This window comes from Schistocerca americana, chromosome 9 (genome assembly GCF_021461395.2).
Source record: "Schistocerca americana isolate TAMUIC-IGC-003095 chromosome 9, iqSchAmer2.1, whole genome shotgun sequence".
Taxonomy (NCBI): Eukaryota; Metazoa; Arthropoda; class Insecta; order Orthoptera; family Acrididae; genus Schistocerca; species Schistocerca americana.
This window is the reverse complement of record NC_060127.1, coordinates 33,790,049-33,815,316: the sequence shown is the minus strand read 5'-3', so window position 1 is coordinate 33,815,316 and position 25,268 is coordinate 33,790,049. Positions and strand designations below refer to the sequence as shown.

Here is a 25,268-nt window from a genome sequence, read left to right as displayed (position 1 = left end):
CGGAATGCATATGCAGAGATGAGAAGATTAGCAAAAGAGAGAAAAAGATGGAGGAAAGCGTGACACCAGTCAAAAGAGCGGCAGTGAACTATGGCATTCCATTTTGACCGATTTTTATGACAACACGAGATATAAAATCACATCGTGAAAACAGTACGCGCAATTTTCTTAATCGGTGCCTCCTCCCCCTGTTCACGAAGCTTCCGCAGACAGCTTGCGCCGCAGCTGATATTAGGAAACGGGACACTCCACGTCGAAGAATCTTTTATTTTCTCACCTTTCGCCCGCTTCTTCGACAACCCTGTTGTTCGGAATTCTTTCATCGTTTTATGTTTTCGCAAAAAGTCTTTCATTGTGCAGAAGTGTTCGGCAAATCTGGAGTGTTGCCGAGTGCCTTCACGGAAAATTGCTTCTTCGATCATCCTTTTTAATCTCCTTTTGCAGGCACACCGACCTCCGAATATTCTGAGAAACTCATTTCAGAACACGGGTCGTATTTTCTATGGCCTCTAGTTCTCTTTGTCTGTCATCGTTTGTAAAGTCTTTATTTTTTTTTTTATCCTCACTCCTAGCTTTTGCTAACTGTTGATCCCTACGCAGTTACTGGAGGCAAAAGTCATCCGCAATTATCGGATGACATTAATGAATATTCTGCCGGTATGTGGAGGAATATAGACACTGAATACAGGAACACTCAGTATCGATGCTTAACAATATTATTATTTTTATTATTATTATTATATTTTTGCCCTTAAGACAGTGATTGAAGTTGAATATTACACGATTAATCAAATTACCTTTTTTTATGTTTTCTTCTTCTCTTTCTCTTTCCAAAACCTTTCATTCTTTGACTGTGTTCATGATTGCTTTGTTCTGTCCATATTTTCCCTGGTCTCTTCCTTTATTTTGTTTCAAATTTCGTGTTCATAATTTTTTTTCTGAATTTGTCTGCCGCTCGGAGTGGCCGCGCCATGTCACTAATTGCGCGGCCCCTCTCGCCGGAGGTTCGAGTCCTTCCTCGGGCACACTTGTGTGTGCTATCTCTAGCGTAAGTTAGTTTAAGTAGTGTGTAAGTCTAGGGACCGATGACCTTAGCAGTTTGGTCCCTTCGAAATTCACACACATCTGAACATTTTTGAATTTGTGTATCATTTCTGTATTGACTCTTGCTTCTTTTAGGTCTTCTTCTGTTTCATGAAACCAGTTGGTTTTTTGATTGAGCTGTTGACTATATCAAACATCCTCTTTGAGAGTCTGGTGTTGTTCATTCTGTGTATGTGCCAAAGAATGTTAACCGATGTTTTCCGATTATGTCTGTGAATCTGTCTGTATGTTCGTACAGTTCTTTGGTTGGCCTCTTCATCCATACACCATCTCTATGTATTGCTCCAAAAATTTTTCAAAGGATTTTACGCTCTATCTTTTCTGTCTCTGTGATAGTGCCCGATGCCTCGATTGTGGTCGTTTCTGATGAATTGAGGGTGGTACAACTGTGTTGTAGCGCCTGGGTTTCGCCTGTCTTGAGATGCTTATTTTATTGTTGTGCGTCAATGTAAGTTTGTACAATTTCTGAAGTTTTCCTGTTCGTTCTGTATTGAATGCCTTGTTTGATCCTCCTATTTGTATGTATTCCCCAAGATATCTGAATTTTTGCACTCTGCTAAGCAATCTGTACTTTGTGTGTATGACTTGTGTATTGTAGCTCTTTCTTTCCGTATATTGTGTTTTCTCGTATGACATCTGTAACCTCGTTTTAGCACAGACTTCATGCAAATATTCCAGGACTTCTTGCGCTTCTTCTCTGTTGTTGCTGAGTATTGCCAAGTCATCGTGCATTTTATGGTTGTCTTGTTTTGCACGTGTTCTTCCTAACTGAATTTCTTTTACTTTTTCTTCCCACTGCTTGGTTATTTTGTCCAGGACTATGTTGAATAGAAGTGGTGAGAGATCATCTCCTTGTCTGACCCCTGTATGTATCTCAATTGGCTCTGACAATTCTCCCATAAATTTTATTTTGGATGTGGTGTCTGTGAGCGTCTGTTCTATCAGTGCTGCCCTAGATTTTCTGTCTATTCCTTATTCTTCTAGTGTGTCAAAGAAAGTCTCCCACTCAATGGAGTCACAGGCCTTCTTAAAGTCCACAAATGTAACTGCAGTGTTGCTCGACTGTGTGACCTTCAAGAGTGTTCACAGGTTCCAAATTTGTTCCATACAGGATCTTCCCTTTCTGAACCCTGCCTGGTATTCACCTGTCCTTGTATCCACTTGTGGTTCTAGTCTATTCAGTAACACTTCAGACAGAATTTTGTAAGTGACTGGTAATAATGAGATACCTCTTTAATTATTAGGGTCTGTCCTGTCAACCTTTTTGTGGGGTGGGTGAACAACCAACGCTCTCTGGTGGCTGTCCTGTCTGTCACAGAGAACTGCATCTTTACTCATTGGCAAACTTGCCAGTGGTGTGGACGTGGAAGAAGTTGAACTGACATCTGAACATGTTTTCTGTATGCTTCACTGTTTTTGCCGGCTTGTGTAGCTGAGTGGCCTGTGTCAACAGCTCTGTCTAGTTGCACACAGGCTCCGCACATACGAAAGGGAGTCATATGCTTTTGATTTTCATCTCGAAAGACTACTAGTTACGTAATTAATTTTTCATCTCTTTGTAGACAGACGTCTACGGATGTGGTACAAATTAAAATAACCGCGTCATAGTAACGTAGCATGGCGCTAGTGAATCCAACATACAATGACAATATCCATTGATATCGAGGAGTACGTAATAATTAAAGGACTGGAACAAGAAGAGTTAAAAACAGAAACTGGTTCAAATGGCTCTGAGCACTATGCGACTTAACTGCTGAGGTCATCAGTCGCTTAGAACTTAGAACTAATTAAACCTAACTAACCTAAGGACATCACACACATCCATGCCTGAGGCAGGATTCGAACCTGCGACCGTAGCGGTCACGCGGAAAAACAGAAAATCTCCAGTGCCAGATGGTATATACACTGAAGAACCAAAGAAACTGGTACACCTGCCTAATATCGTGTCGGACTCCAGCGAACACGCAGAAGTGCCGCAACACGACGTGGCATGCACTTGACTAACGTCTGAAGTAATGCTGGAGGAAAGTGACACCATCCTGCAAGGTTGTCCAAGTATCGGTAAGAGTACGAGGTGGTGGAGATCTCTTCTGCACAGCAAGTTGCAAGGCATCCCAGATATGCTCAATAATGTTCTTGTCTGTAGAGGTTGCTGCCCGGTGGAAGTGTTTAAACTGAAAAGAGTGTTCCTGGAGCCACTCTGTAGCACCTCTGGACATGCGGGGTGTCGCATTGTCCTCCTTGAATTACCCAAGTCCATCGGAAGGCCCGATGGACATGAATGGATGCAGGTGATCAGACAAGATGCTTACGTACGTGTCACCTGTCAGAGTCGTATCTAGAAGCATCAGGGATCCCATATGACTCCAACTGCACACGTCCCACACCATTATGGAGCCTCCACCAGCTTGAATAGTCCCCTGCTGACATGCGGGTTTCATGGATTCATGAGGTTGTCTCCATACCTCAACACGTCCGTCGCTCGATAGAATTTGAAACGCCACTTGTCAGACGAGGCAACATGTTTCCAGTCATCGTCAGACCAGTTTCGGTGTTGATGGGCCCAGGCGAGGGGTAAAGCTTTGTGTCGTGCAGTCATCAAGTGGGCCTTCGGCTCCGGAAGACCATATTGATGATGAAACTTCCTGGCAGATTAAAACTGTGCGCCCGACCGAGACTCGAACTCGGGACCTTTGCCTTTCGCGGGCAAGTGCTCTACCAACTGAGCTACCGAAGCACGACTCACGCCCGGTACTCACAGCTTTACTTCTGCCAGTACCTCGTCTCCTACCTTCCAAACTTTACAGAAGCTCTCCTGCGACCTTGCAGAACTAGCACTCCTGAAAGAAAGGATATTGCGGAGACATGGCTTAGCCACAGCCTGGGGGATGTTTCCAGAATGAGATTTTCACTCTGCAGCGGAGTGTGCGCTGATATGAAACTCCCTGGCAGATTAAAACTGTGTGCCCGACCGAGACTCGAACTCGGGACCTTTGCCTTTCGCGGGCAAGTGCTCTACCAACTGAGCTACCGAAGCACGACTCACGCCCGCTACTCACAGCTTTACTTCTGCCAGTACCTCGTCTCCTACCTTCCAAACTTTCGAGTCTCGGTCGGGCACACAGTTTTAATCTGCCAGGAAGTTTCATATCAGCGCACACTCCACTGCAGAGTGAAAATCTCATTCTGCATATTGATGATGTTTTGTTGAACGATCCACACGCTGACACTTGCTGAGGGCCCAGAATTAAAATATGCAGCAATTTGGGGAATGGTTGGACTGCTGTCACGCTGAACGATTCTCTTCAGCAGCTCTGTATTCTCCCGTTTACATATTTTTGTATTTGAATACTCATGCCTATACCAGTTTTTTTAGAGCTTCGATGTAGTATAGATGTAGGAGAAGACGTGGATACTTGCTAAGGAATTACGTAATTAGCCTTTTAGAGGTGATAAAACAAACTCACGTTGTTCATCTATGTGTGCTCATCCCTGTTTATCAGTATAAGCCTGTTGTACACATACCATTGCTGACAGAACTGTACGATGCTGTAAACGTTTTTTTTGTTACTCTAGTAATGGTTGTGACTATGACCAGCGGCATTCAGCTGTCTTACTAGCCTACGACTTGACTGCCCCTGTCTCAACTGATGCGTCTACATGAGTTGAACGACATTTTTCGTCCCTGTTCAGCTGTGCTTGGCAGTTGTACATTGACCTTCTGAGGGCAGCTTTTCTCTCCTAGCTGATCCTCTAATTGTTTCGACTATTGCAGTAACGCATGTGAATAGAGCGATGTAATGAAGCCTAACGCACAGTAGTAATCCTTCAGTACTCTTGGGTATAGATCATTTCAATTGTAAGCAATAATCTCATATAAAACCGCTGCTTCTTTCGATTAACCATTAACATATCTATGTTAATTTTATGAAGTTATTTACAGTATTTCCTCTAAATATTGTTAATTTTATCTATAGATATGTAAAGAAACCAATATAAATACTTTGCTGCCAGCGGCGTAAATGATTAGATTTTTTGGTTACAAGCGTAATCTCCTGCTCCTTTTTGTTTGCTGGTAAGAGTGGTTGTAACGAATCTTTTGGAATATGTTGACACATTCAGCACCATGCTCGTAAGCCATAAGGGCGCGAATGTATCCAGTACGGGCGGGAATGTTGTACACAACTGCCGGGTTTAGGAAGACCGCAACATTTCCTATTTTGTCCACTACACGCAGCAGTAACCGATTTACAAGTGTGCCTTTACTGAACAGGTCTTTGGAATATGAGATATTAGTGGTTGGAATCGTCATGAAGAACAGAAAGGACCCACTAACAAGCTACAAAACAAGGACGCCAAAGCAAAATGAATTTTTTTCCAGACTGAAATGGAATGCATATTGTCTCTCTACAAAACATTAGGCAATGACCAAAGAAGTGCCGGCCGCTGTGGCCGAGCGGTTCTAGGCGCTTCAGTCCGGAACCGCGCTGCTTCAATGGTCGCAGGATCGAATCCTGCCTCTGGCTTGGATGAGTGTGATGTCCTTAGGTTAGTTAGGTTTAAGTAGTTCTATGTCTAGGGGACTGATGACCTCAGATGTTAAGTCCCATAGTGCTTAGAGCCATTTGAATCATTTGAACCAAAGAAGTTTCTGTACATTCAAAAGTGTCATATATTATAACGTGTGCAAGACAGGAGTAGAGCATTTTAACCAGCCTTACAGCTACTACCCATTTGCAAAGGTAAACAATGACGTGGTGAAAAAAATTTCTTTCGCCTTTTGCTAATGTCTATTATCGATGGTTTTTATTTGTACACTGATGTCACAAAGCAAAAGATATCGCTAGTGGAATTTATAAAAAAGTTATCACGAACTTGGAGGATTCTATGTCTAGGGGACTGATGACCTCAGATGTTAAGTCCCATAGTGCTTAGAGCCATTTGAATCATTTGAACCAAAGAAGTTTCTGTACATTCAAAAGTGTCATATATTATAACGTGTGCAAGACAGGAGTAGAGCATTTTAATCAGCCTTACAGCTACTACCCATTTGCAAAGGTAAACAATGACGTGGTGAAAAAAATTTCTTTCGTCTTTTGCTAATGTCTATTATCGATGGTTTTATTTTGTACACGGATGTCACAAAGCAAAAGATATCGCTAGTGGAATTTATAAAAAAGTTATCACGAACGTGGAGGATTGCTGGAGGAGATGTTCGATCACTGGAAGCAATACCAGTCTCTAGCCCAGGTAGAAACTTTGGTCGCCGTTTTTGAATGTGGGTACCACACACTGCCAACAAAGTTAATGCCATGTGCTACTGTAAAGTTTTCTCCGACAAAGAGAAGCAGTCGGAAAAGGAAAGAAAGCAGATGGTGGTACAACGACTGCAATCTGGCATCTTGGATACTTTCAAGACTACCATTTCTAAGTAAATTATGTATAATTTACATGTAAACATTTTTCGTCATAAAAATGAAATAAATATGCACTTGTGAAGGTAGTTTTTCGTTTACTTAAAGTCTTCGTGAGCAAAATTTAAAATGTTCCTAGATGTGTATCTCTAAGGCGCTTGACAGTGTAATTCTCCGTTAAATTTGCTAGAAATTCCCAGTTCGCCTATGCAATCGAAGGGGAGAGACAGCAGTGATGAATGTTGCGTTAGCCCTTTGACTACCAGTTTTATTTTAAAACATTAATATATGATTATTTTAATTACTGACTCAGTCAGAGATAAGAAAATGAAAAGAATATATCCATCTTTCCGTTTTCCAAGGAGGTTGGGGAAGGCGGTATAGGGCATATAGGATTATTCGTAAGTATCTCGTTGGTTTCAGAGGACGACTGCCGGAAATCTACAACACATACTGAAAACAAACACACATCAGTGGACAGAGCAACTCTACGACTTTGTAGCTCACACTACAGGTGCTCAATATAAGGTTAGTTTGTGATGTGGCAAGCGTGAATTGGTGGATGCAAGTTGTTGACGCGACGTGTCCGGGAAGCCGTGAAGGCAGCCTGCTGTGCGAAACTGACAGTTGGGTTGCCTATCTGTAGGTGTGAACTAATACGATGTGACCACAGGGACACGAGAGTTAACAACTTGATGAGAGCACGACCTTTAGGTGCAACCTGTAATTATAAAAGTTCTACGAACCATTAGTAGGCTTCCCTTTACCAGCTGTGCGGGATTAGCCGAGCGGTCTTAGACGCTGCAGTCATGGCCTGTGCGGCTGGTCCCGGCGGAGGTTCGAGTCCTCCCTCGGGCATGGGTGTGTGTGTTTGGCCTTAGGATAATTTAGGTTAAGTAGTGTGTAAGTTTAGGGACTGATGACCTTAGCAGTTAAGTCCCATAAGATTTCACACATATTTGAACATTTTGCTTCCTTTTACCAGTGGGAAACTATTACATAGCAACAACAAGCAACAAATTGCAACTGACCCTCTGAAAGTCTATCGTGAAATACATATGTTACGTTGGTATACAGTGGGTTGAAAAAGATCAGGAATTGTTGTGCAATCGTTATGAACAGATGGAATGTTCACATGAACTGATGTAATGTTTATTACTGTGCAAGTTAAATGATTAATTTGAACCAGTTATTTGAGTGTTAAAGAATACAGAGGCTAAAATGTATGAACTTCTGTTATTTCGTAGTTGCAGTCACCCATTGAACTATTAGAATCCAGCAAAGTCTCAGATTTCCCCGAACGGGAAAAACTCTAGACCACAATGATTCCCCAACGAAACACAATATATAACTGCAATGCGGAAGCCTACTAATGTTTCGTAGAACTTTTATAATTACAGGTTGCACTTAAAGGTCGTGCTCTCCTCAAGTTTGATTCTTGACTCTCGAGCCCGTGTGGTCACATCGTAGTAGTTCGTACCGAAAAATAATTGGGGCCCATCTCCCATCAGAGCCAACGTCTTCTGCGTAATAAATTTAACTGCCTTTTCTACCAATAATAACGTGAAAAAAACTTGATTCATAATTTAAAATCGACTCGTTCTCCTTTAGAAAGTTCTGGCGTCTATAAAATTTTCTGCTATGCTTGATCTTCCTGCTACTTAGAACAAACAGGAGGTGCCTTTACAACCAGATATAAAGAACATCTTTTAAGAAAAACTGGAACTACCCCCCAAAATTCGTCTTTTGCCGACCGTCTTCTGATTACAGGTCACGAGCCTAAAGCTATTTCCGATAGCAACATCTTGCACACCGAAAAGAAGGGACGTAAATTAGATATTCTTGAAGAATTAGAGATTTTTAAACATATTTCTCTAAATGATGGCCTTATTCTCAAAGAGCAGCTACAGTTGCGTAACAAAAATTTATTTAACGGTATAAAGCCGTTACTTGACATTTAATTTCGGGTCTCCTCGTGCAGTTCACCGAAATGTTCCTTTCCATCTAAGGCACCGTATAATTTTCCCTTTATTGAAAGGTTTATTGGCTGTAGTGCATGTTATAGCATTTTCTACAGGCTGTGTTATTCAGCCCTTGCTCCATGTTCCATTATGACGTTTTTATGCTTCAAACTGTACTTCCAAGATCTGACGTAAACAAAATGTCGCTGTTAAACAAAATATAGGCCTTTATCTTATGTACTAAACAATATTCAATATAGTTTTCGCGTGTCCCGATTAGAATATTAAGTAGCCAAGTTTTACCTGAGGCTATTAGATGGCGCTCTCGCTGCAATGCCATGTTCACCTGCCGCACTTGTTAACGCGGGCGCCTTCACACATTCTTTTAGAATTTTTGTGACTAAAGCCCTTCTGGCCTGTTATTTATTTTATACTTGACATGTGAGTACTGTCTCTGTCTGGTATTGTTAGTCAGTACTTACACTTTTCTAGTATATATATCATCATCATCATCATCATCATCATCATCATCACCATCATCAGCCAATTCAACCATTAAATGATGTGGCCTCTTCGAGTTTGGCCTGCCTCGATATGCTTTTCTTATATATAAAAATAAGAAAAGCATATCGAGGCAGGCCAAACTTAGGCACTACAAAACAGTTGTATTACCAGAAGCATTGTACGCGTCAGAAACAACCACAATTGGAGCATCAGGCATCATAGACACAGAAAAAATAGAACGCAAAATTCTCAGAAAAATATTTGGACCAATTCACAGAGATGGCATATGGATGAAGCGACCTACCAAAGAGCTGTACCAGCACACTGACAGACTAACAGACGCGATCAGAAAACGCAGATTAACTTTCTATGGGCACATACAGAGAATGGACAACAACCGACTTACAAAGAAAATTTTTGATGTAGTAAACAGCTCAAGCAAGAAAACAAACTGGTATCATGAAATAGACGAAGACTTAAGGCAGATAGGGATCAACAGGCAAATGATAGGAGACAGGAAATACTTCAGAAACAAAGTTAGGAGTGCAAAATTTATTGTAAAGGAGAGAAAGAAGAAAGGAACATTACGGACAGAGCAAAGGAAACAGGAGCACAGCCAAAGGATGAAGAGATTTTGGGAAGAGAAGAGGAAGAAAGGAAAGAAGTGAAAATTGTGTCATCATGTGATTTTCGAGTTCAAACACTGTCCATAAGGGCAACAATGAAATGAATGAATGAAGGACTGAAATATATATATATATATATATATATATATATATATATATATATATATATATATATATATATATATATATATATATACAGGGTTATTACAAATGATTGAAGCGATTTCACAGCTCTACAATAACTTTATTATTTGACATATTTTCACAGCCGGCCGAAATGGCCGTGCGGTTAAAGGCGCTGCAGTCTGGAACCGCAAGACCGCTACGGTCGCAGGTTCGAATCCTGGATGTTTGTGATGTCCTTAGGTTAGTTAGGTTTAACTAGTTCTAAGTTCTAGGGGACTAATGACCTCAGCAGTTGAGTCCCATAGTGCTCAGAGCCATTTGAACCATATTTTCACAATGCTTTGCACACACATACAAAAACTCAAAAAGTTTTTTTTAGGCATTCACAAATGTTCGATATGTGCCCCTTTAGTGATTCGGCAGACATCAAGCTGATAATCAAGTTCCTCCCACACTCGGCGCAGCATGTCCCCATCAATGAGTTCGAAAGCATCGTTAATGTGAGCTCGCAGTTCTGGCACGTTTCTTGGTAGAGGAGGTTTAAACACTGAATCTTTCACATAACCCCACAGAAAGAAATCGCATGGGCTTAAGTCGGGAGAGCGTGGAGGTCATGACATGAATTGCTGATCATGATCTCCACCACGACCGATAAATCGGTTTTCCAATCTAATGTTTAAGAAATGCCGAACATCCTGTTGAAAGATGAAGTCGGCGCTGTCGGTCTCCAGTTGTGGCATGAGCCAATTTTCCAGTATGTCCAGATACACGTGTCCTGTAACGTTTTTTTCGCAGAAGAAAAAGGGGCCGTAAACTTTAAACCGTGAGATTGCACAAAACACATTAACTTTTGGTGAATTGCGAATTTGCTGCACGAATGCGTGAGGATTCTCTACCGCCCAGATTCGCACATTGTGTCTGTTCACTTCATCAATAAGAAAAACTGTTGCTTCATCACTGAAAACAAGTTTCGCACTGAACGCATCCTCTTCCATGAGCTGTTGCAACCGCGCCGAAAATTCAAAGCGTTTGACTTTGTCATCGGGTGTCAGGGCTTGTAGCAATTGTAAATGGTAAGGCTTCTGCTTTAGCCTTTTCCGTATGATTTTCCAAACCGTCGGCTGCGGTACGTTTAGCTCCCTGCTTGCTTTATTCGTCGACTTCCGCGGGCTACGCGTGAAACTTGCCCGCACGCGTTCAACCGTTTCTTCGCTCACTGCAGGCCGACCCGTTGATTTCCCCCTACAGAGGCATCCAGAAGCTTTAAACTGCGCGTACCATCGCCGAATGGAGTTTGCAGTTGGTGGATCTTTGTTGAACTTCGTCCTGAAGTGTCGTTGCACTGTTATAACTGACTGATGTGAGTGCATTTCAAGCACGACATACGCTTTCTCGGCTCCTGTCGCCATTTTGTCTCACTGCGCTCTCGAGAGCTCTGGTGGCAGAAACCTGAAGTGCGGCTTCAGCCGAACAAAACTTTATGAGTTTTTCTACGTATCTGTAGTGTGTCGTGACCATATGTCAATGAATGGAGCTACAGTGAATTTATGAAATCGCTTCAATCATTTGTAATATCCCTGTGTATATATATAATTTTCTTACATAAATTTGTAATTATGTTATAAACCACTCTGTATGTCTAAATTCTGATGAAGGCACTCTTAGAAGTGTTGAAACCTGGACAATAAGATTAAAAATTGTGACCAAGGGCTCATTCGTTTCATTTTCAATTAGAGTAATAAAACTTCTGGAATGAATATGTGTATGTAACATATATAACACTGCAAGATCACAGATTAATGGAAGTGCGAGATAAGCCATTGCAAATGTGAAATACTGGTATGTTAAGAACTGGGGCAAGCTCGAGGATTTTATTCGAACTGACGCGACTTGAAAACGGAGAACGTTTTATTCATGTATGCCGCCGCGAAAGACTCCGAGGAGATATAACTGGTGCAACCGCTAGAATATTGCACGCAAAAATGCAGAGGTGCACGTATTGTATTGAACAGGTGCCGGATGTCGGTTTGCGTGATGGAATTCCTTGCCTGTTGCACTGTTGTGGATGACGTTTGAGCTGTCTAGCACGCAGGCAGGTTTGTTGTAGGAGCTCAAGTGGGCACGGGTATCTTTGGCACCGAGCCAGAAGTAGCTTTCATCAGAAAACACAATAGACCGTCAGGTTCTCTTTCAATGAGCCCTTGCTTGACACAATTCAAAGACACTGCTACCATTCGAGCACGAATTAGTGAATGAATTAGAAGTGTTGATGCTGCAATCCTGACAAGTACATTGGCAGAACTCATTTACATCTATATCCACATGGATACTCTGCAAATCACATTTAAGTGCCTGGCAGAGGGTGCATCGAACCACCTTCACAATTCTCTATTATTCCAATCTCGTATACCACGCGGAAAGAATGAACACCTATATCTTTCCGTACGAGTTCTGGTTTCCCTTAGTTTATCGTGGTGATCGTTTCTCCCTATGTAGGTCGGTGTCAACAAAATATTTTCGGATTCGGAGGAGAAAGTTTATGGTTGGAATTTCGTGAGAATATTCCGTCGCAACGAAAAACGCCTTTCTTTTAATGATTCCTAGCCCAAATCCTGTATCATTTCTGTGACACTCTCTCCCATATTTCGCGATAATACAAAAAGTGCTGCCCTTCTCTGAACTTTTTCGTTGTACTCCGTCAGTCATATCTGGCAAGGATCCCACACTGCGCTGCAGTATTCTAAAAGAGGACAGACAGGCGTAGAGTCTCCTTAGTAGGTCTGTTACATTTTCTAAGTGCCCTACCAATAAAACGCAGTCTTTGGTTAGCCCTCCCCACAACATTTTCTATGTGTTCTTTCCAATTAAAGTTGTTCGTAATTCGCACACTACAGTGTCTGCCTCATAGCTGTCCTTGAAATAATCGATTTGTAACAGTTTTTTTTGTAAAATTACAATGAAATGAACACCCTTAGCTGCTTACAAGCGTTGAGAATGTGTGTTTCGCGGGAGGCGTGCCAGAGATAAATCCCTGCAGTCGCGCTATCCTCTGTGTCCTCGGTGGCTCAGATGGATATCAGAAAAAAGGAAGATTTTGTTTTGTTTGCAAGGATAGCCCTAAGCTTGATTTCCCATATTTGCCCTGGTATACAGGCAGCTCTCTGGGGTAGGTTTAGTCAGGAGCCAACGCCTGAAGTGGACCAGATTTTTTTTGTTATAGGATGAAAGTGGCGGTGGCACTTGTTTTTTTTGTGTAGTTCCATTTTATTAAAGGGTTTTAAAAAAGAAAAGAAAATGTTAAAAAAAGATGGATAGAGCGTCTGCCATGTAAGCAGGAGATCCCGGGTTCGAGTCCCGGTCGGGGCACACATTTTCATCTGTCCCCGTTGACGTATGTCAACGCCTGTAAGCAGCTAAGGGTGTTCATTTCATTGTAATTTCATTCGAACGAGCTGCCTAGGTCACCGATGGTATCCTTTCGGACATGTCCGAAAGAACAGATACCACCTTAGTGAATATACAGTTTTTTGTGTCACTGTAGTGTCAATTGGTGCTCCTATTTCTGCTGCCCGAGCCTTATACCGAACACGATGGTCTCCCCTCTCGGTAAAGCCATGTGGCCGTACGGAGCTCCGTCATCTTTCGACCGCACTTTCTCACGATCACCTCTGCTAGCAGTAGTGTATAGTGGCTACACTCTGAAATATCGCAGGATGACCATCCGGCTTCTCGTAGCCCTATTACACGACCCAGATCAGACTTTGTGAGGTATTGATAATGGCTTCTCTGTCGCCTTAAAAGTATTCTTGCCTGACATTAACTCACCTCGTCCAAATCAAAGATAACTAACGCTCACGACCGTATTAAAAGCAAACATGATTTGCATCCTCATGGTGGAGCCATTAGCGCCAGTCTTATGCGACTGCCGCGAAATTGGACATCAGCTTTCAGGTGTAGAAACACGCCTACGAACTTTCGTTTATGTCGCTCAATACATTCTTGGTGTTACGATTTTTTCCCGGCAGATACGTAGCAGATTGAAAAATTATTAGCGTGGATATGTCTGCCTTTAAAATTACGAACAGCGACATTTGATGTGTCAATGGCGGCTTACCCTCAACGGAACAGTCACGTTACAGCAGGCTGAGCCGAATCCAGCTGTCGCAACAGCCTCCAGCGAGCACACTATAAAATCACAGTGCCGGCTAAAATCCAATTAGGCGACACGCGATTTCACTCCTTTCTGCACAGGAGTTGCACACGTGCGCGTAACAGCAGGTAGCAGAGCAGTACATCAGAACGACAGCTGGACACGTTTTCATCAGTGTGGGGAGGAAAAAAAAAAACTATAAATATGTTTGTTACAGGCGGACGGACGCAGCGGCGCCAGAGATTCGACAGGACGCAATTTCATGGCTGCCCGCTCGCTTTATTTGGTTCGCCTCAGCGGCCGCCACTCGCTGACGTCACACGGCTGCGCTCCTTCTCCCGCTCCAAACCCCCCCCCCCCCCTCCCCCCCGCCGCCACAGACACGCGCGCCGCCGTTCTAATTTGCGCGGCAGCTGCCGCCGAACCGGCCCGCGTTGGTCCGGGTCGCGTGTGCAGCGGAGCGTGGTTCGCAGCCGGACTGTCCCTCCCACCGCCCCCACAGCACGAGGCGTTCGGTGCGGCGCCGTTTGCAATCACCGCCGCTGCGCGCCACGGGAGGGGCCTGTGGCCGGTGCGAGCGGAGTCGCCGGAGCGGAAAATTCGCCTCAACTCGCGCTCGGACGCCTCGTGAATAACTGTTTAATTCTCCGCCGGAAATTTCATTTCATTTCGCTTCCTTCCTTCCGCTCGCCAGGCGTCACCTCGTGCGCCCAAAGAGGCGTTCTGCGCGTTTTCAGGTACGCGACACGATCGCGCTGAAATTACCAGGGCGCTTTCTGGTGCGAAATTCCTCCGCAGAGTAAAAACAAGGTGATCGGAAAGTCACGCACATCAAAGAGCCAATTATTATTACTGTTACATGTGACTGGACCCTATCGACTCGTGCAGTGCTATTACGTTTCAGTATCCGGAGCTTCCAAGCAGTTCTCATTTTATCTTCCTTCATCCTTTCATCAGTTCGCTTTGTCCTTGGTCTAGTGGTAACGCCGGCCGGAGTGGCCGAGCGGTTCTAGGCACTATGAAACCGCGCGACCGCTATGGTCGCAGGTTCGAACCCTGCCTCGGGCATGGATGTGTGTGATGAACTTAGGTTAGTTAGGTTTAATTAGTTCTAAGTTCTAGTCGACTGATGACCTCAGAAGTTAAGTCGCATAGTGCTCAGAGCCATTTGAACCATCTAGTGGCAACCCCAATCCCTGACGTTACTACAATTTGCTAATTTTTTCTGATCAAGTAGGTAGAACGGCGAGGGCCAGAAAAAATCCTTAGGTAACAGAAGAGATTTTGAGTTTAATTGTTGAAAGGAGAAAATATAAAAAATGTAGTAAATGAAGTAGGCGAACGGGAATACAAACGTCTCAAAAATGAGATCGAGAGGAAGTGCAAAATGGCTAAGCAGGCATGGCAAGAGGACGAATGCAAGGATGTACAAGCATGTATCACTACAGATAAGATAGATAATGCCTACAGGAAAATTAAAGAGACCTTTTGAGAAAAGAGAACCAACTGTATGAATGTCAACAGCTCAGATGCGAAACCAGTCCTAAGCAAACAACGAAAAGCAGAAAGGTGGAAGGAGCATATAGAGGGTCTATACAAGAGCGATGTACTTGAGGACAATATTATGGAAATGGAAGAGGATGCAGATGAAGTTGAAATGGGAGATATGATACTGCGTGAAGAATTTGACAGAGCACTGAAAGACCTAAGTCGAAACAAGGCCCCTGGAGTAGACAACATTCCATTAGAACTACTGATAGCCTTGGGAGAGTCAGCCCTGACAAAACTCTACCTTCTCGCGAGCAAGACGTATGAGACAGCCGAAATACCCTCACAGTTCAAGAAGAATATAGTAATCACAATCCCATAGAAAGCAGGTGTTGACAGGTGTGAAAATTACTGAACTATCAGTTTAATAAATCACGACTGTAAAATACTAGCAGGAATTCTGTACAGATGAAAGGAAAAACTGTTAGAAGCCGACCTCGGGGAAGGTCAGTTTGGATTCCGTAGAAATGTTGGAACACGCGAGGCGAGCTTCTGTGAAGTTTGGAAGGAAGGAGACGAGGTACTGGCGGAATTAAGGCTGTGAGGACGGGGTGAGAGTCGTGCTTGGGTGGCTCAGTTGGTGGAGCGCTTACCAGCGAAGGGCAAAGGTCTCGAGTTCGAGTCTCGGTGCGGCACACCGTTGTAAACTGCCAGTAAGTTTCATACAATAAAGTGTTTGCCTGGAGCGTAGAATTACACTAAAGTGAAACGTGGACGACAAACAGTTGCGAAAAGGAAAGATTACAACCTTTTGGAATGATCAAAGAATTTCCGATCGAAGATCGCACAGTACACAGTTGTTACGCCAACCATGTAACACCGCCTTGATCACTGAGGCAATCTTGCAATTCTGTAAAACATTGGGTACTGCTACGTGAAGAAACCTGCTGCACGTTCAGATCCTACAGGAATCGTTGACACTTTGAGGCCGTTTTTACGTACGGAAGGCGTGACAATCGCATGGGGAGAGATCAGTAGTATAGGGAAACTGTTCAAGCGTCTCCCTCTTGCGTTGGGGCAACTTCTGTGCTACGACACTTCTGGTATGGGAACGTCCGTTATAATGAAGCAGCAGCACACCTTGTAGCAGTTTTCGCGGACGTTTTGCCTTAATTACACGTCGTAGTTTCTCCAGCAAACGCTCCCTAGTGATGGATACACCAGGTTCCTTGAAATAAATGAGGAATGAACCCCAGTAATCAAAGAATAGGAGGGCTGGCTCTTGAACTTCTTGGGATGAACGTGCGATGGATGACGCCATTGCATCGTCGGCGCTTTCGACCCCGGTTCCTAGTGGTGGCACCGGATTTGGTTGTACGTAATGAATGAGGCTGGTCTCCCAGATCGATGTCGCGCGGGTTAGCCGTGCGCTCTAGGAGCACGTTGCCACGGTTCGCGCGGCTCCCCCCGTCGGAGGTTCGAGTCCTCCCTCGGGCATGGGTGTGTGTGTTGTCCTTACCGTAAGTTAGTTTAAGCTAGATTAAGTAGTGTATAAGCCTAGGGACCGAAGACCGCAGCAGTTTGGTCCCATAGGAACTTACCACAAATTTCAAAAATTTTCCAGATCGACCGGCGTCTTGCATCGTAGCGCAACCAGCACGGAACTTGGCGTGCCATTCCACAATGGTGGTTTTCGACAAACATGCTGCCCCGTATACAGTGAAGAGCCAAATAAACTGGTACAACTGCCTAATATTGTACAGGACCCCCGTGAGCACACAAAAGTGCCGCAACACGCCGTGGCATGGACTTGAATAATGTCTGAAGTAGTGCTGGAGGGAGCTGACACCATGAATCCTGCAGGGGTGTCCATAAATCGTTACGAGTACGAGGGTTTGGAGATCTCTTCTGAACACCACATTACACGGCGTCCCAGATATGCTCAATGATGTTCATACCTGGGGAATTTGATCCAGCGGAAGTGTTTAAACTCAGAAGAGTTTTCCTGGAGCCACTTTGTGTAGCAATTCTGGACGTGTGTGGTGCCACATTGTCCTGCTGGAATTGCCCAAGTCCTTCGAAATGCACAATGGACATGAATGGATGCAGTTCATCAGACTGGATTTTTACGTACGTGTCACCTGTCAGAATCTTATCTAGACGTATCAGTGGCCCCATATCACTCCAACTGTGCAATCCCACACCATTACAGAGCCTCCGCAAGCTTGAACAGTTGTCTGTTGACATGCAGTGTCCATGGATTCATGAGGTTGTCTCCATACCCGTACACGATCATCCGCTCGACACAGTTTGAAACGAGACTCGTCCGACCAGGAAACATGTTTCCAGTCCTCAACAGTCCAATGTCGGTGTTGACGGGCACAGGCGAGGCGTAAGGCTTTGTGTCGTGCAGTTGTAAGTAGGCTGTTTATGTTTTCTTATTGGCAACGTTACGTAGCGCTCTGTATGAAAATCACTGGCTGTGCTGTGTGCAGTCTGTGGCTAGTTTGCATTGTTGTCTGTCATTGGAGTGTTGGGCAGCGGCAGCTGGATGCTAACAGCGCGTAGCGTTACGCAGTTGGAGGTGAGCCGCCAGCAGTGGTGGATGTGGGGAGAGAAATGGCGGAGTTTTGAAATTTGTAAGACTGGATGTCATGAACTGCTATATATATTATGACTATTAAGGTAAATACATCGTTTGTTCTCTAGTAAAATCTTTCATTTGCTAACTATGCCTATCAGTAGTTAGTGTCTTCAATAGTTTGAATCTTTTATTTAGCTGGCAGTAGTGGCGCTCGCTGTATTGCAGTAGTTCGAGTAACGAAGATTTTTGTGAGGTAAGTGATTTGTGAAAAGTATAGGTTAATGTTAGTCAGGGCCATTCTTTTGTAGGGATTTTTGAAAGTCAGATTGCGTTGCGCTAAAAAAATATTGTGTGTCAGTTTAAGGACAGTCTTGTATAATTTTTCAAAGGGGACGTTTCATATGTCGACCCTTAGCCGAGGATACCTCACTGGAATCTTTTGATTTTTTCTTGTAGTTTGTGTAATTAGTGTAGATTTTGTTTATTGCTAGCGCGTAATTGTAGAGAGAATCTCCTTTGTAGTTGCAGTCTTTCATTGTTGTACAGTAATACAGTTGTGGCATGCAAGTAGATTTGCACCAAGTATTTCGCAGCTGCGCTTGCAATTAACTAGATATTATTTTCAGTGCTATGTTAATGTGTTTTCTTATTTTTGCTCTTCAAATTGTGCTTTTCTGTGTTATCGTGTGAAATATTGTGACAATTATAGCGTGTGAAAAACGTAATACTAGGCTCCAAAGTAAACTGAGAAATGACAGTGAAGACGAAAGCAGTGTGTTAGCGCCACCATGTAATGGATTAACTAATGTTCAAAGAAGTAATTTGGTAATTGAGCATAGGGAAATGGAGCGAGCTGCAAATAATGGTGTAGGCAGTGAAACAATTAGTGAACAGGGAAGCATTATCGATCGATCGGTCGGCAACAGCTCGCCTCAGGATTCCGAAATGACAGGACACAATCTTGCAAATAGTGTAGATTCAGGTTTTGCGTCCTCACCGTTTTCTCAAATAAATCAAGACACATTTTCTCCTTTTCAAAATGCGAATATTGCCGGTTCAAATGCACTGCCGAATAGCACTGAGGAACATGTTTCAGACACCAGTGCACTGTTATTACAGTTAATGCAACAAATGGGACAAAGGCTACAAAAGTTAGACACAACGCTTGAACAAAATCAGAAACAAATGGGACAAAATCTTCAAAAGTTAGACACAATGGAACAAAATCTTCAAACGTTAAACAACACGAGAGACAAACACAGCAACAGTTAGACACAATGGAACAAAATCAGAGACAAACACAACAAAAGCTTCAAAAGTTAGACACCACACTTGAACAAACACGTGAAGATTTAACTACTGAGTTACATAACATTGAATCGAAATGTCAGAAAGTCTGTAATGACGTAAAAACACAAATTTGTGAGCATTTCCAACCTATTTTTTCGCGTCATGAAAATGTATTACAGAATCACGAAGCAGCCATAAAAGAACTGCAAACTATTGTTCATGAAAATCACGACACCTTGCAAGCTAAAATTGATTCAGTTGCATCTACCGATTCGCTTACACAACTTGCAAAAACTCAGGAAAACTTAAAGGACACAGTAGATACTCTGAAAATTGGTTCAGAAAGACACATGGAGGAAATTAGTTCATTATCAGAGAAAGTAGTTGATCTTTCGGATCAGCTAAATAATTTATCTACGAAGGTAGATGATAATCTGAATGACACAAGACCGGTAGTCTTTAATGACACAGAAGAGTGTGGACAAATTAGGAAATTCAAACAAAATCAGAATCAAATTAATACGCAACACCAAAGAGAAATCCAGGAAGTACAAGATCAGTTGACACAGATTATACAGGAATTACATATTTTAGAGGACACTCGCGCTCCAATACGGGAAGAGGGACATAGAAATACGGAACAGCCACAAAATAATAACACAGGGCACTTTGGAAACTATGAAAGAAATTGGCAAGGTACAACGAATTTTGAGATGGAACCGCCGAAACTACGTAACAATGACCGACATGCGACTCGCCGACATGATGATTTTGACTATAAGCTGTTCATTACTACACGTAAATACAAAACATTTAAGAATTCTGGCAACGACATTCATCCACAAGCATGGCTCCATCAATTCTCTCATTGCTTTCCTTCCAACTGGTCATTAGAGCACAGATTAGAATTTATGTGTGGCTATTTAGAGAATGAACCAGCTGTAAGAATGCGATCGGTCATTCACGATTGCCACAGTGAAGGAGAATTTTATCATGCCTTCCTCTCAGTATATTGGTCTCAAGCTACACAAGACCGAGTAAAACATAGCATCATAATGATGAAACATTTCGAACAATCTGAATTTTCCAGTCTTGTGAAATATTTTGAAGACATGTTGCACAAGAATCAGTACCTGTCAAAGCCATACAGCACCTCAGAACTCATCCGCATTTGCTTAATCAAATTACCTGAACATTTGCGACATATTATTTTGGCAGGACGTTGCAAAGACGACATTGAAGCTTTTCAGGGACTCTTACAAAAATTAGAAATTGACACTGACAATCGCAGAACGCGAAGACAGGGACACAACAATTACAGGTCACATCCGTTGCAAATCCGTGATGAAAGAAATAATAACTGGACACGACAAAGCTATACTCACAACACAAATTGTGACCAAAACAGACACCACCCGTATGACAACTGTTGGCAGAATAATAGTTACAGAGAAAGATTGCACTTCCATAGTAATGAATATCACAGAGATAACCAGAGAAACAGACAATATGGGGACCAAAATAATTATTATCATGGGAGACAGAATAACTTCAGACGCAACAGTTCAGAGCGCAGTTACGATTCAGGGAGACATTCTAGACCATGTGACCAACAAGAAGGAAATTACGGAATCTACCGTTATGACGACAGACGATATAATCGTAACAACAGACCAGAATTTAATAAGAACTGGCGGGTTTCAAACAGGGCAGGGCCCTCTCGACAAGGTGCATTCGTAGAAGTTAGACCTCCAAATCCCAGTAACGACCCGCGGCACCATGAGACAGACAATGACTCGCACCGCAGGCAGACTTGTGCGCCGGCTGGCTCCGAGAAAAATAACGCAGACGCTAACCTTGAGAAAAATTTTAGCATTGCTTACCGACGTATACCACCTGATAACTGCGTTGAAGTTGAAACTCTGCGTACTAGGAAGAGTAAAGGTTTACACCACATTTCACATGTAAAACCGTTTATTGAGAGATAATCTGCTTTTTAACTTAGTCTTTGCCATAAAATTTTTCACTTCACGCTACTAGTACAATTTGTCAGACTTAAGAAACTGTTACCACGCAACAATGTTTGAAGTTAAATATCCAGTCAAGAACCTGGGCAACTTATTTAGACAGTAATTACGAATGCATTGTTATAGTGAACAGACGAGACAGTGTTGTACATTCTTGCAACAAGTTGCACGATTACGTAACGACTATCAGGCTTACATACTTAGAACTTATACTGCTAATGAGATTTTAATGCAACATTTTGGTTTACTTGAAAAGATACTCTTTATTTGAAGTACATTCGGTGAGATTAAAGATGACTTAGCATTTGGTTTCTTTGATAGCTACACGATTATATCACGACGCTATTAATATGTGACACAATTTATATTGTTGCTTTTGCGGTGTATCTGTTTTATATCTGCACAGTTTTTCTGTATTATTCTGGAAAGTAAAACATGTTTTAGTAGTAACTTTTGTGGTGTAGCTACAATGAGACAGCCTTTTTCGTAGCACAACAATACGTCACTTTATAGTACTTTCTTGAGCACAGTAAAGTACGTAATAACGACGATATATATACGCAAAGCATTTCACTTTCGTTTATGATGAGGTAAGTACATTGACTTCAGCAGAACTTTGCTTATAGAGGACGATAACTACGACACTTCCACAGAATTATCTTACAGCAAGACGCACATTTAGCGCTACAGGACACGCATTTGAGTGATTAATTTTGTACTTAAACCATTTATTTTTCAAGATTTTTGAATTACAAAGATACAAAAGTTTTCCGTGATACATTTCATTCCATTGCTGTAATCTGTAACACTTGAGGGTATAATTACATTAATCCTCAGGGGGGTACACGCCCACTTTGTGTACCATGTGTCTGGCAAGCACAAGGCGCCCTAGCTAATACGGTATTTGCTTATACAACTTTACACATCGGTACCATATTTCTCTAACACAGAATTACACAGCTATCTGATTATTTAACTGAGAGAGACAAATATTTATTTTACTACATCAGTGACAGATGTTAACGTAATTACACAGTTGGATAACTTCACAATTACGAAATTGTATTTTTTCTGTACTTTGTGAACTGTTCATATTTTTTCTGAACCATTGTGATACTATGAGAGCTTTGAATGATGTATTTGGTATGGGATTATGATTTTTAAAGTATGTTTGAGGTAGATGACACTACTGAAATGAGCAGAGAACTTTTTTCAGGTTTTGAAATTATTGCAGAAAGCTACGACGTTTTTGAGATTTGGCTGAGTTTTTATGATATTATTATGATGACAATGAGCATTATGCTGTTGAGGTACGTTTATGATCAATAAGCTGATGCTATATGAGGAATTTGATTATGCTATATATTTATTATGATGAAATATTAAAGAAGTGTCTACGAATATGTATATGTGTAATAAGGTAAGGAATGATGAGTAGTGGTTAGGGACTCTGGTTCGTGAAAAAGGATGTTGGAAACCAAGAGTTGTACGTTAAGAGTTATGAAATGTGTGTATATGCGTAATGTATCACAATGCTGGCAAAAAGTTTTTGGACACTGTTATATTTACAGGAGTTTGTTTCTACAGTTTTGAAACGCAAATTCTCGGCCTGTGAAATTTTTATATGAGACTGTCAGTGTAGTGCAAACTAGTGTCTTAAATATTTCGGTAAGAAAGGTAAGTGACCGTGACGTAATGCATTGTGAGTGGCCAGGTGTGCCAGCCACCTTGAGAAAAAGCCATTAGGTGGAGAAGAAAGAGGCCATTATCCTCGCTATTGACATTTCTTTGTAGAAAGCATCGCAAATATGACACGCTCAAACTTGAAAACATGATTACACTGTAGAGTTCTTAATTTATGGTATTTACTGAAGTGAAATGATGAGAAACATTTCACAACTATTGTCTTGCTAGTTGAAAGATTGTTTACTGCATTATGAAATGCCATATGGCTAGTGAATGACGTTTCACGCCTTGCTTTGCCTATTTTGTTTAACATCTAGTTTCTAGCTGCTCTGCAGCATTGGTTAAAATAAAATTTTATAAATGTACTAATATAAATATTTTCTGTCTACAGATCCAGTTAATAACAATTTTGTAATATACTTCCAGAAAAACGAGGGAGCACAAAAAGACATTTCCCTTCACAGGAACTGCATACATAATTTTCTTTTCAAGTACTTGGTAATTTATTTCATAGAATAAGTTTTTGTGGTGCACCACTTTAATTAGATAGACATTAAGATGTGAATAGACATCTCCCTTATCTGCATTGTTGTCTTTAGTGTACTATTTTTTCTGCTTGAGCTTTGTCTTGTTTAGATGTTAGTTATTGCATTTGCTGCTGCTGTTTGTCAGGCATAGTGCTACTAAATTTCACTTTGTATAACTCTGTTAAGCCAGTTTTACTACTGATTTATTTTTCTTGTTGCTGCACATTGGCTCATATTAGTTGTAATATTGCAATTGCTCTGTTAATTTAGATTTACTGTTGCTTGCTTTGCCAATTTGCATTTTTGTGTCATTGCTGTTTGCGTTAATTGTTTTGTGTTGCTGCATTGCCTCGTCCCTTAGTTTAGCATCTGAGCTCAGTAGATTTAAGTTAGCTTAAGAGGGGTAGACTACATAGGAGAATGAGTTACGATGAATTGGAAGAAATGCATTGAGAAGTTTTACGAAAAAAGTACAGAAAGCAGGTACAGATAGCACTTTTTGAAATAATGAAGAACGAAGGGAGATCTCCAAGAAGTAAAGAAAGTTTTGTTTGCAAGATACTGCAGTTATACAAACCCTGTCCTTTCCCTTTCTGTTATTCCGCTATGTGTTTGTGAACTCTTGTATATTTGTGTTCTTCCTGTCTTTATGTGTTTATCTGATGAGAGTTACATTGTAGAATTTTCTGATAATATGTTATTTACTTTGTAAAGATGTTTAGACATTATTTATTCTGTTTTGTTGCTCATATGTGAAGGTGATGTTTCAAAAGTTATTCTGATCTTTATGTATGTACTTATGTCATAATTCTTGTAACACTGATGTATATGTTTATTTTTATTCTTTTGTAAAGCCTGTGTTACTAAAAGTGTTATCTGTACTGTTATGTTCTTTAATGATGTATTTTGTACCTTTGTAATTGTATTCTTATGTTATAAAATTGTAATTGACACCAGTTCATCATATTATTAACTTGTAAGTTCCATTTCACTGCACACATTTCTGTTGGTCATAGTATATGGACAATATGTGAGAAGTAGGGACTGTTAGTGTTCGCATGTGTGTTAATAATTCAGCAAGGGACTGGATAACAGCATTGCTGGTTCTAAGGACAATTCCAGACACTTTGTGAGTGCACAAGTGGTGCTTATGGACTTGCTATATTCTCCGCAAGAATCTTCAATGGTGATTGTGGACCTGCACAGTCGCAACGGATGGCTGCTAGCCATCTCTACAAGGACTACAGTGGGTCTGCATCTTTGATGGCCCACCAATACCATTATTTCTACAAGGACTGCAGTGGGTCTGCACCTCTGGTGGCCCACCAATACCGTAATCTCTACCAGGACTACAGTGGGTCTACTGTGTGGTGACCTGCCTACCAATATTCTTCAAAACTTCGAATGACTCTACTGTGGGTTTGCTCTATTGTGACCCACTACTTGTCTGCATGTCGAGAGTCAGCACTGTCTTTCCGTTGGAAGGACAACACTACTTCTTCAAAACTGCATGGAAATCCACTACTTCCATGTGCATTTTCTTTTACTGCTCAGACTTTGAGAAAAACACTGCAATTTTACTGTGATGAGTGATCAGGACTGTCTTTATGATGGACTGCGAGAAAATTTTAGCTTTTGACCAACATTGTATCAATAAGTGTGTGCATTTGATATCTTTGCTATTGTAATTATGAAAAATTTTAACAAATCATTATTGGCCACTGCCAAAAACAATTTGTAAAATTTTTTGTGGGGTGCATGGGGGCTATGTAAGTAGGCTG

The 25,268-nt window shown here is 41.8% G+C and overlaps 1 non-coding gene across 1 annotated transcript; it reads right to left on the bottom strand.

Moving 5' to 3' along the window:
- Positions 1-3,766: 3,766 nt before the first annotated feature.
- Positions 3,767-3,841, bottom strand: Trnas-cga. The gene has a single exon. It is a non-coding gene; the product is annotated as a tRNA-Ser (tRNA).
- Between the last annotated feature and the right edge of the window lie 21,427 nt (positions 3,842-25,268).